Here is a 14,526-nt window from a genome sequence, read left to right as displayed (position 1 = left end):
TATCAGCCGAAGCCTTCGTGACGTCAGCGACTGAGTGGCGCGCGCCGGATTGGACTGGAACGCCACTAGGCTAGGTCTGCTTCCGGCCGCGTACGCAACGTGCAGGTGTGCATAGGGCGATGGGCCCAGACCCCTGCGCGCATAGGGTTAGACCGGCGTGGTGACCTTTCTGTTGTGCTTAGGTGGGGCTGCGACGTGTTGATCTTCCGAGGCCGGGCATGACCCAGAAAAGTGTGTACGGCCAAATGGGATCGAGCGTGTTGGGTTATGTGGTGCACCCCTGCAGGGAAGTTTATCTATTCGAATAGCCGTGTCCCTCGGTAAAAGGACGACCCGGAGTTGTACCTTGACCTTATGGCAACTAGAACCGGATACTGAATAAAATACACCCTTCCAAGTGCCAGATACAACCCGGTGATCGCTCTCTAACAGGGGGACGAGGAGGGGATCGCCGGGTAGGATTATGCTATGCGATGCTACTTGGAGGACTTCAATCTACTCTCTTCTACATGCTGCAAGATGGAGATGGCCAGAAGCGTAGTCTTCGACAGGATTAGCTATCCCCCTCTTATTCTGGCATTCTGCAGTTCAGTCCACTGATATGCCCTTTACACATATACCCATGCATATGTAGTGTAGCTCCTTGCTTGCGAGTACTTTGGATGAGTACTCACGGTTGCTTCTCTCCCTCTTTTCCCCCTTTTCTTTCTACCTGGTTGTCGCAACCAGATGCTGGAGCCCAGGAGCCAGACGCCACCGCCGACGACGACACCTACGACACTGGAGGTGCCTACTACTACGTGCAGCCCGCTGACGACGACCAGGAGTAGTTAGGAGGATCCCAGGCAGGAGGCCTGCGCCTCGTTCGATCTGTATCCCAGTTTGTGCTAGCCTTCTTAAGGCAAACTTGTTTAACTCATGTCTGTACTAAGATATTGTTGCTTCCGCTGACTCGTCTGTGATCGAGCACTTGTATTCGAGCCCTCGAGGCCCCTGGCTTGTATTATGATGCTTGTATGACTTATTTATGTTTTAGAGTTGTGTTGTGATATCTTCCCATGAGTCCCTGATCTTGATCGTACACATTTGCGTGCATGATTAGTGTACGGTCAAATCGGGGGCGTCACACTCAAACACCTGCACCTACGCACCTTGGGGCTCTGGCTGCGATCTTTCTCGAGAAAATCCCGAAAGTTGCACCGCGCGGGACGGTACAGAAGAATCCCATTGGACCAACACGTTCGTCTTGGATTACTCTTCAGATGGGCCTACCCCACAGTACTATTTTTCACTATAGGCCTATCCACTAAGGCACTTCATTTCACTACTACTATATAAAAAACTTCCAATTTTAGTGGAACTATACAGAGAAGATTAGCATGGCCCCGACGCAAGGATGACACACACGAATTGAGAAATGATCCAAATTTTTTGGGACCATAGTGCATGAAATAATAGATAGACCACAAAGTTTTGTAGCTTGTAATTTCGCCCACGAGTATAGGAGCTCGAATTTCGAGGTTCACAATCTCGCTAAGCACTCTTTAATGCTCAGAGTTGGTCGCCATGTGTGGTTAGGCCAACCGGGAGAGCTTCTTTTCTTACCTGTAAACATTTTGTCGAGTTGAACAAAGCTTAACGAGAATGTCTCAAAAAAAAACTTCCCCTAGAAAAAACTTCATTTTTTTAATCATTTGCGGAGACAGAGGCACTTCATTCTGATTTGAGGTTACAGGAAGAGCCATCGTGGCAGTTTTATTCATCGTTTGAGTTTATGTACGCTCCACTTTTTATCAGAAAAATACCTCTAGCTCATCCCTTTTAAAAAAAGAACTCCTAGCTCGTGTATGCATGCATCGCGCGATCGAGTGTACTATAGGCTGCTCATCACTGAAAATGCCAACTTATTTTGAGTAAATATCCTGTTCAGAAGAAAACTCTTTCGGTAAAAAACAGTAAACGGAGAATCGTTTTGGGACCAAGCACACTCAGCATTTAAAACGTGATTTACATGATGAGAGGAAAAAAGAGGAAGCGCATCGAGCCGGACGTGGCTACTGCAATTGCATGCGGGGTGGGTGCGATTTTCCCGGCTTATCCCAACTTCCAAGGCCGAAGTGCGTTCGCTCACCGCGATCGCCTCCGTCTTTATAAACCACCCGCTCCCCCCCTCTGTCTAACACAGCACCTTCTCCATCTAGATCGGTAGCCAGGCAACATCTACTACTACTCGCGAAGAAACACGCCTGCAGAGATGGACGCCTTCAAGCAGAAGGCGATGGCCGAGATGGACGCGTTCCAGCAGAAGGCGATGGCCGAGATGGACGCGTTCCAGCAGAAGGCGAAGGACGTGTTCACCACTCGCGCGAAGGCGCGGTGGGAGCCGCCGTAACCGCGGCGCTGCCGTGGGCGTCTACTTCCTCTGGCCTGCTGGGGTGGCCGTCGGCGCCACGATGAAGGCGCCAGGGGCGATCGGCTTCGTCATATCCCGCGCGGCTTTCCTGGCGAATCCGCAGCTGTATTTTCAGATACTGCGAACTGCCGGCGCCGCGGCGGCCGCCGCCGCCTTCGCTCTGTAAGGCACCGCAGAGCATGCATGCATGCGCGCGCATCTGCCGCTTGCCGCTCCGGTCGATCGCGTGAGAATGTTGCGTGTGTTGGGTTGTCCTGTTGATCTGCCTCTCGTTCCTTCTGTCGATCGATCTGCTGAAGTTGTTGTCTCCGTGCATGCAGGCGCGTGTGCCGTTCTTTGTATCAATTTAAGTAAGCTGGTTGTTTTTATTTCCTAATGAGGTTGCTGTTCAGTTATCTTAATGTGCTCTATGATCTGTCGCTTCTTGCTTGTGGTGATCTACTTAAGTTATTTGTATGATGTTATCTCCGAGAAATGTTGCCTGTGTCAAGTTCAGTTATCTTGATGCCCTCTCTTGATTTGCAATCAGAAAAAGAAATATATCTGACAAGAGATAACTAGCCAGTTCATTCCTTAGGCGTTAACTAATTATTTAGGAAAACGATAACGCCCACTCGTATCGTGGGAGCCAAATCCGCCCACACGCCCTATAGCACACAGACTACACCATGTCACCGCATGCATGTGGAAATCTTTTTGGATTTTCCGTTTTTAAATGTTTTATCTCTTAAATGAAAAATCCGATTGAAGATCCGTTTTCATCATTAAATCCGTCGCGACGAGATCTTCCAAACTAGATCTCATATCCATATATTTCGACGAATTTTTTTGGGTTAAAAGTTGCCGTGTCTATTGCACATGAATTGCCATGATGTTTACACTGAAGTTGTCATGATATGTTTCAGCTATTTTCTTCTATATTTAAAAGTAAATTTTGACATATTATAAAACGGGGAATTAAGAAACTAGACTTTCCACGCACCATAAATTAAAATTGCCATGATACATGCATTTAAAATTGCCATGGTTCATACAAAAATATATTTTCATGGTCAAAGTACTGGAATTGCCATCATCGAAAAACTAAAATTGCCATGATCTACAAACTAAAATTGCCACATGGCAGCTTTAGTTTAAGCACTATGGCAACTACAGTGTAAACATCATGACAATTTTTGGGAAAAAAATTTCGTCGAAACATATCAACATGGGGTCTAGTTTTGGAGATCTCATCGAGACGGATTTAATGGTGAAAACAGATTTTTAATTCGCTTTTTAAATTAGAAGATAAAATATTTCTAAGCCAAAAACCAAAAAGATTTCTGCTGATGTGATCTGTTCATACGTGGCAAAATGAGTGGTGATGGAGGCGTGTGGGCGATGTGCAAACGCCACACGTGTGAGCGTTAGTTTTTCCGATTATTTATGCCCAAGATGCTCCTGGTTCTCGACCTGGGCGCAAGCATGTTTTTTTTCTTTTGGAAACGTAGATTGCTCATTCATTAATTAAAGCAGATGAGAATTGTCTAGTTAATTACAAACAACTAAGCAAAAATATTGAAACAAGGGCAAAACCCACTCCCAAACACTAAACCACACAGGGCAAATCCCACTCTCTTCGACGCGTGCTGAACACAACAAGCGCCAACCAACCAAACAATGACGGATCCGCTGCACTGATCAGGAGGAGCAGCAGACTCGAGAATCACCCGCAACAATGAAAATGCAAACACACCATTGCCCTGCGACAATTGCAACAGCCGACGCCGACGACCAACATCAATGGCAACCACGTCGGCCATACGACACGAGGTACATGCCCTTGAAGTTGCAAATCGCTTGAGTCTGCCACTCTGACACTACCACACATCCAAATAGCACTGACCGGCCAAATTGTATAATCACTGACATGCTTCTGGCCTGTCAGTGCCTCGGGGTCACTATGGACAGTGGAGCCCCAAGATGCACTAACAAAGAAAGAACTACATGATTCCATATGAAAATACATTCCATTTAGATCATAAAATAAGTACTGGGTTTAGAGACTACATTGCTAGCACATATAAGATACTACACTACAAGTCTTTTCGATGCTTCTTCGCCTCTCGTGCCACCCTCCAGTATGATTGGCCGCACGATGCTTCTTCGGTGCGGTCTTGGGCGCCGCCACAGAGGCTTTTCGGGGTCGACCACTAGCATCTTTGGCGACGACAGTGGTGTGGTGAGGGAGACTGCGCCACCCCCATTAGCTTCACCCGATATAGAACATCTAGTGGCAACAGAAGTGGGAACATCTTCAGGAGCCTAAACGCCTACCCGAATACCCTCAATGATAATAGGGACCTCACATTTTCGATGGGGCCGGGATGTCCTTATTCACATAATCAAGGCCAGAGATCGCCCGAATTTTTGCCACCTGGGCAACAATGTCTGCAAGGTTTGGCGCCAAAGGCAGTGGTTCCAGCATCCTTACTCTCAGCGGCGTTGGTATGGACTCCTTCCAATGGTCGCCGGCAAGCTTTGTCGACCCAAGCAGTGGTAGTGTTGGCACACTTACCCCCTTACCCTGCCCTGATGTTGATGGGCGGCGGCGGCGGGAGTGGCACCTTCAGGTGGTCATCCACGCGGCCTGCCAATGGTGGCAGTGGTGGTGCTGACACAAATACCGTGCTCGGATGTTCACGCGGGGGACATGACAACGACTGACCCATTTCTTTGACCAAGAGTTGAGAAAGTGAGTGATGGGGGAGGGGGACTTGCGTTATGTACGTAGGTGATGGAAGTACCGCAGGCGGTTTCAACTCCATGACCGCATATAGTGTTTGAAAACTATAGGCAGTTTCAAGATGACAACCGCCTTTCACGTTTTTTGCATGCGATTTCAAAATTACATCCGCCTCCATTGCTAAAAGGAGCACCTCCGTAGCCGCTGTGAATGCTCGTTTTTCTACTAGTGATCTACGACCGAGGCATATTTTTAAGCAAAGTTAATGTCGACATTCTTCGTTGCTCCATTTATGGAATCTCTCATATTAATATAATTTATGGTCATTTAGTCATGGAGCGCATCTGGCGCTAACTTCTGCTCTACCAAATTTCTCATTCCAAGAGCACCACGGTCCTTTAGCTTTCTTACGTCAATGTGTGCGCATAAATCTCCGTTGTGTGTTTCCTCTTTGGGAAAGTTTAAGTTCGGAATTTTGTGCACTGAATATTCTGTAGTTATGCTAGGTCTCAACTAGCTCCCCATTTCACTTTGGGCACTTTGGTAAACACCATCATAAATCTCTCTTGTATTTTTTTGTCATGCATCCACCAGTACCTAGACATTTGCAAAACCGGGCCAAAGTGGTTATACCATTTTTCTTCCCTTTTCCCATGCGTTGCTATCATGCACATGTGACTATGTCACAGTCTTTACGTCACTAAAGTGACCAGGTAGTTGATTCGCTAATGACTGTAAATTTATTATCTTTTGGACTTCTCTATCTATCTCAACAATGCGTAGGTCATGAGCGTGAATTCCCGTGGCTTGATTTTTCGACTTTTAGCGTCAAGGGGTTGATTCTCTCACCCTAAAGTCGTGAAAATCCTCATAAAAAATGCAACCGGCAATACGAGCCACGTACGATCACCTGTCACGAGGTCTAGATGCCCGGTTATGGACATAATCGCATAAGCAACGTATATCCCCGACTTAGGGAGAAGGCTAGTGCTGCCCTGTGAGGTTGTGGTATTGGTTCATATACCTAGGAACCAAACCTACAAAGGTGGGAAGCTTCCGGTGCAGACCCTTGCGCATGCTGAACATGAGAGTGGATGTTGTAGGCCGACGGTCTAAAGTTGGTGAGATTTCCTTCTTTCTTCAGCCCAGTCAAGTGCATTAACAACAATATTACCTATGATATATTTGTGGTACCAAATACTCCACATGCTCCAACTCTCAATGCCAAAAATTATAGTCATGCTTCAAATTTGTAACCAGATTACCTAATTAAATGTACAATACAAATCACAGACACCATCCAAAACAAGAACATAAGAGATCGGCGTCGATGGCTTACTCACCGTCGCACTTGTACAACACTTGCACACAAACAACAAATACTTGCAACCCAACGCTTAAAGGGGTTGTCAATCCCTCGACGGTTACAACCAAGATTAAATTTTATAGGATTTGATAAATAGATCTAACTAAATTACAAAATAAAATAAAATAAAATAAAATGGCAGCAAGGTATTTTTAGGATTTTTATATGATAAAAGATAGACCCGGGGCCATAGTTTCACTAGAGGCTTCTCTCGAGAAAATAGCATACAATGGGTAAACAAATTACTGTTGAGCAATTGATAGAAAGCAAATAATCACGACGATATTCAAGGCAATGATCATATAGGCATCACGTCCAAGATTAGTAGACCGACTCCTGCCTACATCTACTACTATTACTCCACACATCGACCACTATCCAGCATGCATCTAGTGTATTAAGTTCATGGAAAAACGGAGTAATGCATTAGGCAAGATGGCATGATGTAACACAGATAAACTCACATATGAATAAACCCCGTCTTTTCACCCTTAATAGCAACGATACATGCGTGCCATGTCTCTTTCTGTCACTGAGATTGAGCATCGCAAGATCGAACCCATCACAAAGCACCTCTTCCCATAGCAAGATAAATCAATCTAGTTGGACAAAACAAACCAATAAACCGGAGAAGAAATATGAGGCTATATTAATCATGCATGAAAGAGTTTAGAGAAAACCCAAATAATATTCATGGATAGATATGATCATAAATTCACAATTCATCGGATCTCAACAACCACACCGCAAAAAAAGAATTACATCAGACAGAACTCCAAGAACATCAAGGAGAACATTGTATTGAAGAACATTGCGAGAGAATAAGCCATCGAGCTACTAACTATGGACCCATAGGTCTGTGGTAAACTACTCATGCATCATCGAAGGCGCAACAAGGATGACGAAGAACCCCTCCATGATCATTTTCCCCTCCGACAGAGTGCCAGAAAAGGCCTCTAGATTGGATCTCATGGTTCTAGAACTTGCGGCGGTGAAAAAAGTATTTCGTGGACTCCCCGAGGGTTTTGGGATTTATGGGTATTTATAGAGGCAGAATTAGGTCATACGGAGCCTCAGGGGGCCCACCACCCATCAGGGCGCGCCCTGGTGGGTGGTGGGCCCATGCTCCTGTTGGGAAACGTTGCATGGAAAACAAAAAAATTACACCCACACGCAAGATCTATCCATGGAGATGCCTAGCAACGAGGGGGAGAGTGTGTCTACGTACCCTTGTAGACCGTAAGCGGAAGCGTTTAGTAACGCGGTTGATGTAGTCGAACTTCTTCGCGATCCAACTGCTCAAGTACCGAACGTACGACACCTCCATGTTCAGCACATGTTCAACTCGGTGACGTCCTCGCCTTCTTGATCCAGCAAGACGGGCGAAGTAGTGGATGAGTTCCAGCAGCAAGACGGCATGGTGATGGTGATGGTGATGTTATCTCCGCTGGGCTTCGCCTAAGCACTACGAAAATATGACTGAGGGACAAAACTGTGGAGGGGGGCGCCGCACATGGCTAAGAGATTGTCGTGGTTATGAGTGGCGCCCCTCCCACATATATATAGGTGGGGGGAGAGGGCAGCAGCCAGGAGGAGCCCCAAGTAGGTCTCAATCCTACTTGGGCTCCTGCCCTAGCCACGCCCCCTTCCTTATTTGCTCCGGGGGAAAAGGGAAAGGGGAGGAGAGGAAGGCAGGGGGGTGAATCCCCCTTTCCTTTTTCTCCCCAAGGCCGGCTGCCATAGGAGGGGCGCACCAGCTCCTTGTGGGCTGGTGTGCTCCCCTCTTTTGGCCCATGTGGCCCATATACCCCCCGGGGGTGCCCGGAACCCCTTCCAACAATCTGATGACTACCACGTTCGGGGAGGAAAAAATCGGAGAGAAGGATTCATCGCGTTTTATGATATGGAGCCTCCGCCAAGCCCTAATCTTCCTCGGGAGGCCTGATCTGGAGTTCGTTCGGGGCTCCAAAGAGGGGAATCCGTCGCCTTCATCATCATCAACCATCCTCCATCACCAATTTCATGATGCTCACCGTCGTGCGTGAGTAATCCCATCGTAGGCTTTCTAGACGGTGATGGGTTGGATGAGATTTACCATGTAATAGAGTTAGTTTTGTTAGGGTTTGATCCCTAGTATCAATTATGTTCTAAGATTGATGTTGCTATGACTTTGCTATGCTTAATGCTCGTCACTAGGGCCCGAGTGCCATGATTTCAGATGTGAACCTATTATGTTTTCATGAATATATGTGAGTTCTTGATCCTATCTTGCAAGTCAATAGTCACCTACTATGTGTTATGATCCGGCAACCCCGAAGTGACAATAATTGGGACCACTCCCTGTGATGACCTTAGTTTGAGGAGTTCATGTATTCACTAAGTGTTAATGCTTTGGTCCGGTACTCTATTAAAAGGAGGCCTTAATATCCCTTAGTTTCCAATAGGACCCCACTGCCACGGTAGGGTAGGACAAAAGATGTCATGCAAGTTCTTTTCCATAAGCACGTATGATTATATTCGGAATACATGCCTACATTACATTGATGAAATGGAGCTAGTTGTGTGTCACCCTATGTTATAACTGTTGCATGAGGAATCGCTTCCGACATAATTATCCATCACTGATCCATTGCCTACGAGCTTTTCACATATTGATCTTTGCTTAGTTACTTTTCCGTTGCCATTGTTATGATTACTACAAAAACTGCTACTGTTACTTTTGCCACTGTTACCGTTACTTCCATACTACTTTGCCACCAAATACTTTGCTGCAGATATGAAGTCTTTCAGGTGTGGTTGAATTCACAACTAAACTGCTAATACTTCAGAATATTCTTTCGCTCCCCTTGTGTCGAATCAATAAATTTGGGTTGAATACTCTACCCTCAAAAACTGTTGCGATCCCCTATGCTTGTGGGTTATCACTAGGCCCCGCATGTCAGTTACTCAATGGGTTTGGCCACGTCAGGGGATCCTCATCCGTAGTATACTCCCTCTGTTTTTATTTACTCCGCATAAAACGGAGGGAGTAGTAGTATAAATAACGCGGGCGGGGGAGTGGGAGGGACGTTGGTTTGCTCTCAACTGCGGTCCCACGAGCAAGCGAAAACACAAGACGAAGCGCGTTCCATTCGTTGAGCGATGTGGAGGGTCCAGCATGCCGGGGTGCAACGCAAACGCGACAAGAGCGATGTACAGTCAAAACCGATTGATCGGTCATCACCGGAACCACTATTCCCACCAGAACCTTCGTTGCTCGGCCTACGCCAGCCACTGCCCCAAAACCACACCTCCTCTCCAGCCCATTCCCCCTCCTTTCGATCCCCTAGCCCGCATCAAGTGTCCCCTACTTTGCTAGAAAAGCCATGGTGCGCCGCAAGATCGCGTACTACAAGATGCTGACGCCAGAGCGCCGAGCAGGAATCGCGGCGGCGGCCGGCGCCACAGACCTCCGTTCCCAAGCTCGCTTTGTGGCGGGCCAATCCCGGAGTTCTCTGGAGCCAATCTACAAGGAGGAGGAAGCCGATCCAATGTTCATGGTGGAGGTCGCGGCGCAGAAGGCCCCCGATGCGTATGAGACGATGGCATTGACTTCGTGCCGGTGTCCTGGTCCCCCATGGTGCAGGCGGACCAGCGGTTCAACCTGGCGACACTAAAGGATGATCGGGAGGCAGAGGCTCAACTCGACGCGGAGCGCGAGCATGCCACTGCCATCGAGGCTCTCCTGCAGGCAGAACCGAATGTCGTCGATGTGAATCGGGCGGCGGAGGCTCAACTTGACGCGGAGCACGCTGATGCCGCTGCCATCGAGGCCCTCCTGCGGGCGGAACCGGACGTCCTGGACTTGAACCGAGCGGTGGAGGCTCAACTCGACATGGAGCGCGCGGATGCCGCTGCCATCGAGGCCCTCCTGCAGGCGAAACCGGACATCCTGGACTTGAACTGGGCAGCAGAGGCTCAACTCGACGCGGAGCGCGCGGATGCCGCTGCCATCGAGGCCCTCGTGCAGGCAGAACCGGACGTCCTGGACTTGAACCGAGTGGTGCTCTCATCGTGCAGAGCGCCCGCACGCTCCGCGCGAACGAGTAGCTGGAAGCCGAGGATAACCACGGTGCGGAGACACACGTCGGCAGCTATGGCTGGTTCGTGCCGGCAGCCAAAGACAACGAGGCTGTCTCATTCCGCAAGCAGTGATAGTTTTTCTATATGTTGTTGTTTTTAGGGATCTTTTGCTGTGTAAAAACATATATTTATGCAAGTCGCCTGACTTCCATCATTTGGGCCAGTCGACCATTTTAGGCGGTTGGATGAATATCCTACGTCTCCTAACCCTTCTTCCTCACCTTTTCTTCTTCCCCAACAGACCACCGCACGGGCCGTACGGATCTTCCCGAACATGCGGTTGGATAAACATACTGTATGAATGAAAATTATGTGTTAGCGGTAGGATGGATGAGTTTGGTTTGATCACATGCGGTAGCATGTGTTAGTGAGGGTGAGTTCGCTTGGTTGGGTTTGCGGTGTGCAGGAGCGACTGTGTGAGGGTGCGGTGCGACCGCGACAGCCATGCACAAGTGTACCTCCTTTTCATTTTGAAAACTTTGGGCAAGCTTGGCAAAAATGTGTGGCGAAGTATGGCAGTGCAAGGCCTAGACCCAAACAGGATACAAGTACATACGTAGGAGTACTAGTGTTAAAAAGAAAGGCGGGGTTTTCCTTCGCGGGATTAATCGATACAAATCCTCGTTTGACGTGTCAATTAATGCGTATTTTTTTCTCCAAAGCCCAAAGAGCTAACCATCTCACTCCTCATCGCTTGATTAATGCAGCGCCATGCAAACCAACCTTCTCACTTCTACATGCATGCAAGTGTATATTAATGTCCTTGGTTGCTAGTACGAGGCAAACCCCATCAATTTTGCCTCGATTAGTGTTAGTGGCATTCTGCAAATTGTAATTTTGATATACTGGCCTTGTGTACAAAAAATGGAGGTAGTAACTATTTGACTTCCTTCCCCATTGCGGTGACATCGGCGATATCTCGAACTTTGTGGTTTGGCGAAGTTCGTTCGACGGAGAACACCACTGAGGGAGACCACGGTAAGTCATTCGCAAGTGCGCCTGCAAGCCGAGACAACCGCCATATTTGCATCCAGGAAGTCCATTGAACCAAAGGATGTGTAAATGTATTAGTACTAGTACACAATAGCGTGGTCCGTCCAGCTTAGTGTGGTGAGGTGGTTTCCCGAAGAAGATGATGGAGAAGCGGAGTCAGCGAAGAGTGAAATGATGGTTGCTTCGTCCGTGCTTCATGATTTGATGCCTCACTGCTTTGTGATTTGTGATAGAAGGGACATGGGAGTAGACTCTGTGCTCTATATTGTACATGCGTCCAAGCACAAGAAAAAGAGGAGAGACGTTGCATTTTTCTATTCCTTCAATCAATCAATCAGGGAGCTTTGGTTCAATCTTTCCGGCTTTGGCAGCACCGTCCACAATGGTTCCCATCGATGCCAAAAGTTATTTTCACATCTGGCTACACATTGTGGATGCCCTTAACCGTACCACTTGGTTTTGCTCCTGTGTGCTATCTATACAAATCTCAATTATATTGATCTAAGAAATTATAGAATCAAGATTAGTAAAAAGGAGGTGATTTTGTCGCGCGGATGGCGGGGGAGGTTTCTTATTTTTAGAGGACGTTGGCCTGGTGGTTTGCTAACATGCAGTCCCACGTGTCAGTGCTTTACCAAGCCGATCCGCGTCCCGCATGAGGCAGAACAACGGCAGAAGCAACACGTGGTTAACTTGAAGAAGATGAGGGAGAAGCGGATTCAGCAACGAGTGAAATGATGGTTGCTTCGTCCCTCCAACTTCTTTTTTAGCATTATTACTTCGTCCCTCCAACTTAACCGCGGGAAAGGTGCAGCTTTGTGATTTGACGCCTCATTGCTCATTACTACGCCGGCGCCATGACGGGGGTGCTTCACTCCTGCTGCTTTGCACTGTATTTCGATATGGCACGTGGACCCGGTAGCTTGATGTCCCACATGTCGGCGAAAGGGACTAGAACATTTATGAAAGCGAGCGCTCCACTCTTACGACGGAGGAGTACACGACATGGCGGCCCAGCGAACAGTTACTAGTACTGTAGTACTATAGTACTATAGTTTTGCTGTTTCGCGCGATCCATCGATACAAACCTGATTAAACAGGAAAGGGCGGGATTTTTCCCGCGCGGTAGATGATACTGGCCATACATTTCAAAGGCAATTTTAATGTATGCAAACTGAATAATTAAGTAACAATATGATATCTAGTAAAACTAAAAACACATATGATTTATTGTGTTAGAGTGTAGTAGTAGTGTTGTATTGCATAGTTGTTAGATGTAACATGCGAGAACGTGTAGAGATGTAGTTTTGGAGGGCCTACAGAGAGAAAAGCGTAATACGGTCACCAGACTTCAGAATACGCTCATTACGGTCACTATATACGTTTTGCGGTGATTATACGGTCACTTGCTCACCTTCAGCATCGGATTGCACTCTGTTGACCGGCCAAATAGTCTGCGTGGCACCATGTTGACTAGTTAAATTGACCATGTTCCTTGTGGGTCCCACCTGTCAGTTCGCATAGGAAAAAGGTCAGACAAACACAAATTTATGCAGGCGCGACAAGACTCCAACCCGTGCGCGGGAACCACCTGGTTGTGTATGTGTCTGTCAGGGCCTGATGTGTGAGCATGCACGTGTAGGTTGAGCACTTGAGCGTGAGAGTGTGTGTTGGTCGTGTGGTGTGTGCATGCATGCGTGCGTGTGTGTGTGTGAGTGTTACGTGCGTGCGTGGTTGTGTGTGTACGTGTGAGTGTTGCGTGCGTGCGTGGCTGCGTGTGTTTGTGCGAGTGTTGCGTGCATGCAATTCGTGTGCGTGCGTGCGTGCGTGTATAATCACCATACCAGCTCCCGTGTGTTAAAACAGACGGCTCAACATACCAATACAAGGCCACCTTGTCCGATGTGCCCGCGGTCATGACTTCGAACCACCATCCAATATATTTTTGTTGTTTGTTTTCATTCTTACTAGCAAGATGCCCGTGTGTTGCACGTAACATCAAGATGCATTTGTGTGACTAGTTTATCTTGTGAGAGAAAAGGATGAAAGAGGGAAGGCCTTATTTGCAAATGTGGAGAGGTGTGTGGGTACCTTTTTGGAAAATTGCCATAGTTTCCTACATATCTGTCAGATATAAATCGGATGGCCTATATTGCAGGATGGCAGGCACACCATCATCACCAACTCTGTTTTTACAAGAGTCTAGAGTAGATACACGCCGACAGGTGGGCACAATGGTAGTGAGATAATGTGATGCAACACTAGAGGTGCCGCCGCGTGGAGCGTTTAACTGGTCAACTAGTCGTGTCTTGAGCAAATACAGAGCTGTACGGTGAGCTCGTGACTGTATAATAACCACAAAACGTAAATGGTGACCGTAATGAGTGGATTCTGAAGTCCAATGTATGTATCGTTCTTTCGCTTCAAATACAATGATCGTCACCGTATATATCTCGAGAGAAAGATGAAACATGCGTGAATGTGCTGGGGGCGTACTTTTAGGGGACCTGGAGATAGTTTGTGTGCGTACATGAAAGGGGCGTAGAGGGGGTGTATGCGACGGAGAGAGAGGTGCTCTTCGTTTCTCTTTATTATGACTAACTATATATAGTATAAAAATAAAAAAAATTACAGTGCGGAATAAATATCATTGTGGGCACCATGCAATACAAAGTAACGTTCATACTCCTCCAGATAACTTTGTAATATTGTATATATGTAGAAATTTTAAAATAATTTTTTGGCCACATTTTATTCAAAAGGAATGTTGTATGCGAAATAAATGTGAAGAGAGGGCTTTCTAGATCAATGGGGTATGTGATGTAACATGTGTGAATGTGTAGTTGATGAATTTGGCAGGGCCTAGAGAGGTATGTGTGTGTATAACGTATTATTTAAAGAGAGGCA

At 47.2% G+C, this 14,526-nt stretch overlaps 1 non-coding gene across 1 annotated transcript; it reads left to right on the top strand.

Moving 5' to 3' along the window:
- The first annotated feature begins 1,329 nt into the window (after positions 1-1,329).
- LOC123056261 (U6 spliceosomal RNA) lies at positions 1,330-1,432 on the top strand. Its single transcript, XR_006426692.1, has one exon. It is a non-coding gene; the product is annotated as a U6 spliceosomal RNA (small nuclear RNA).
- Positions 1,433-14,526: the final 13,094 nt, after the last annotated feature.

The sequence above is a fragment of the Triticum aestivum genome, chromosome 2D (genome assembly GCF_018294505.1).
Source record: "Triticum aestivum cultivar Chinese Spring chromosome 2D, IWGSC CS RefSeq v2.1, whole genome shotgun sequence".
Lineage (NCBI taxonomy): Eukaryota > Viridiplantae > Streptophyta > Magnoliopsida > Poales > Poaceae > Triticum > Triticum aestivum.
This window is presented reverse-complemented; position numbering and strand designations above follow the sequence as displayed.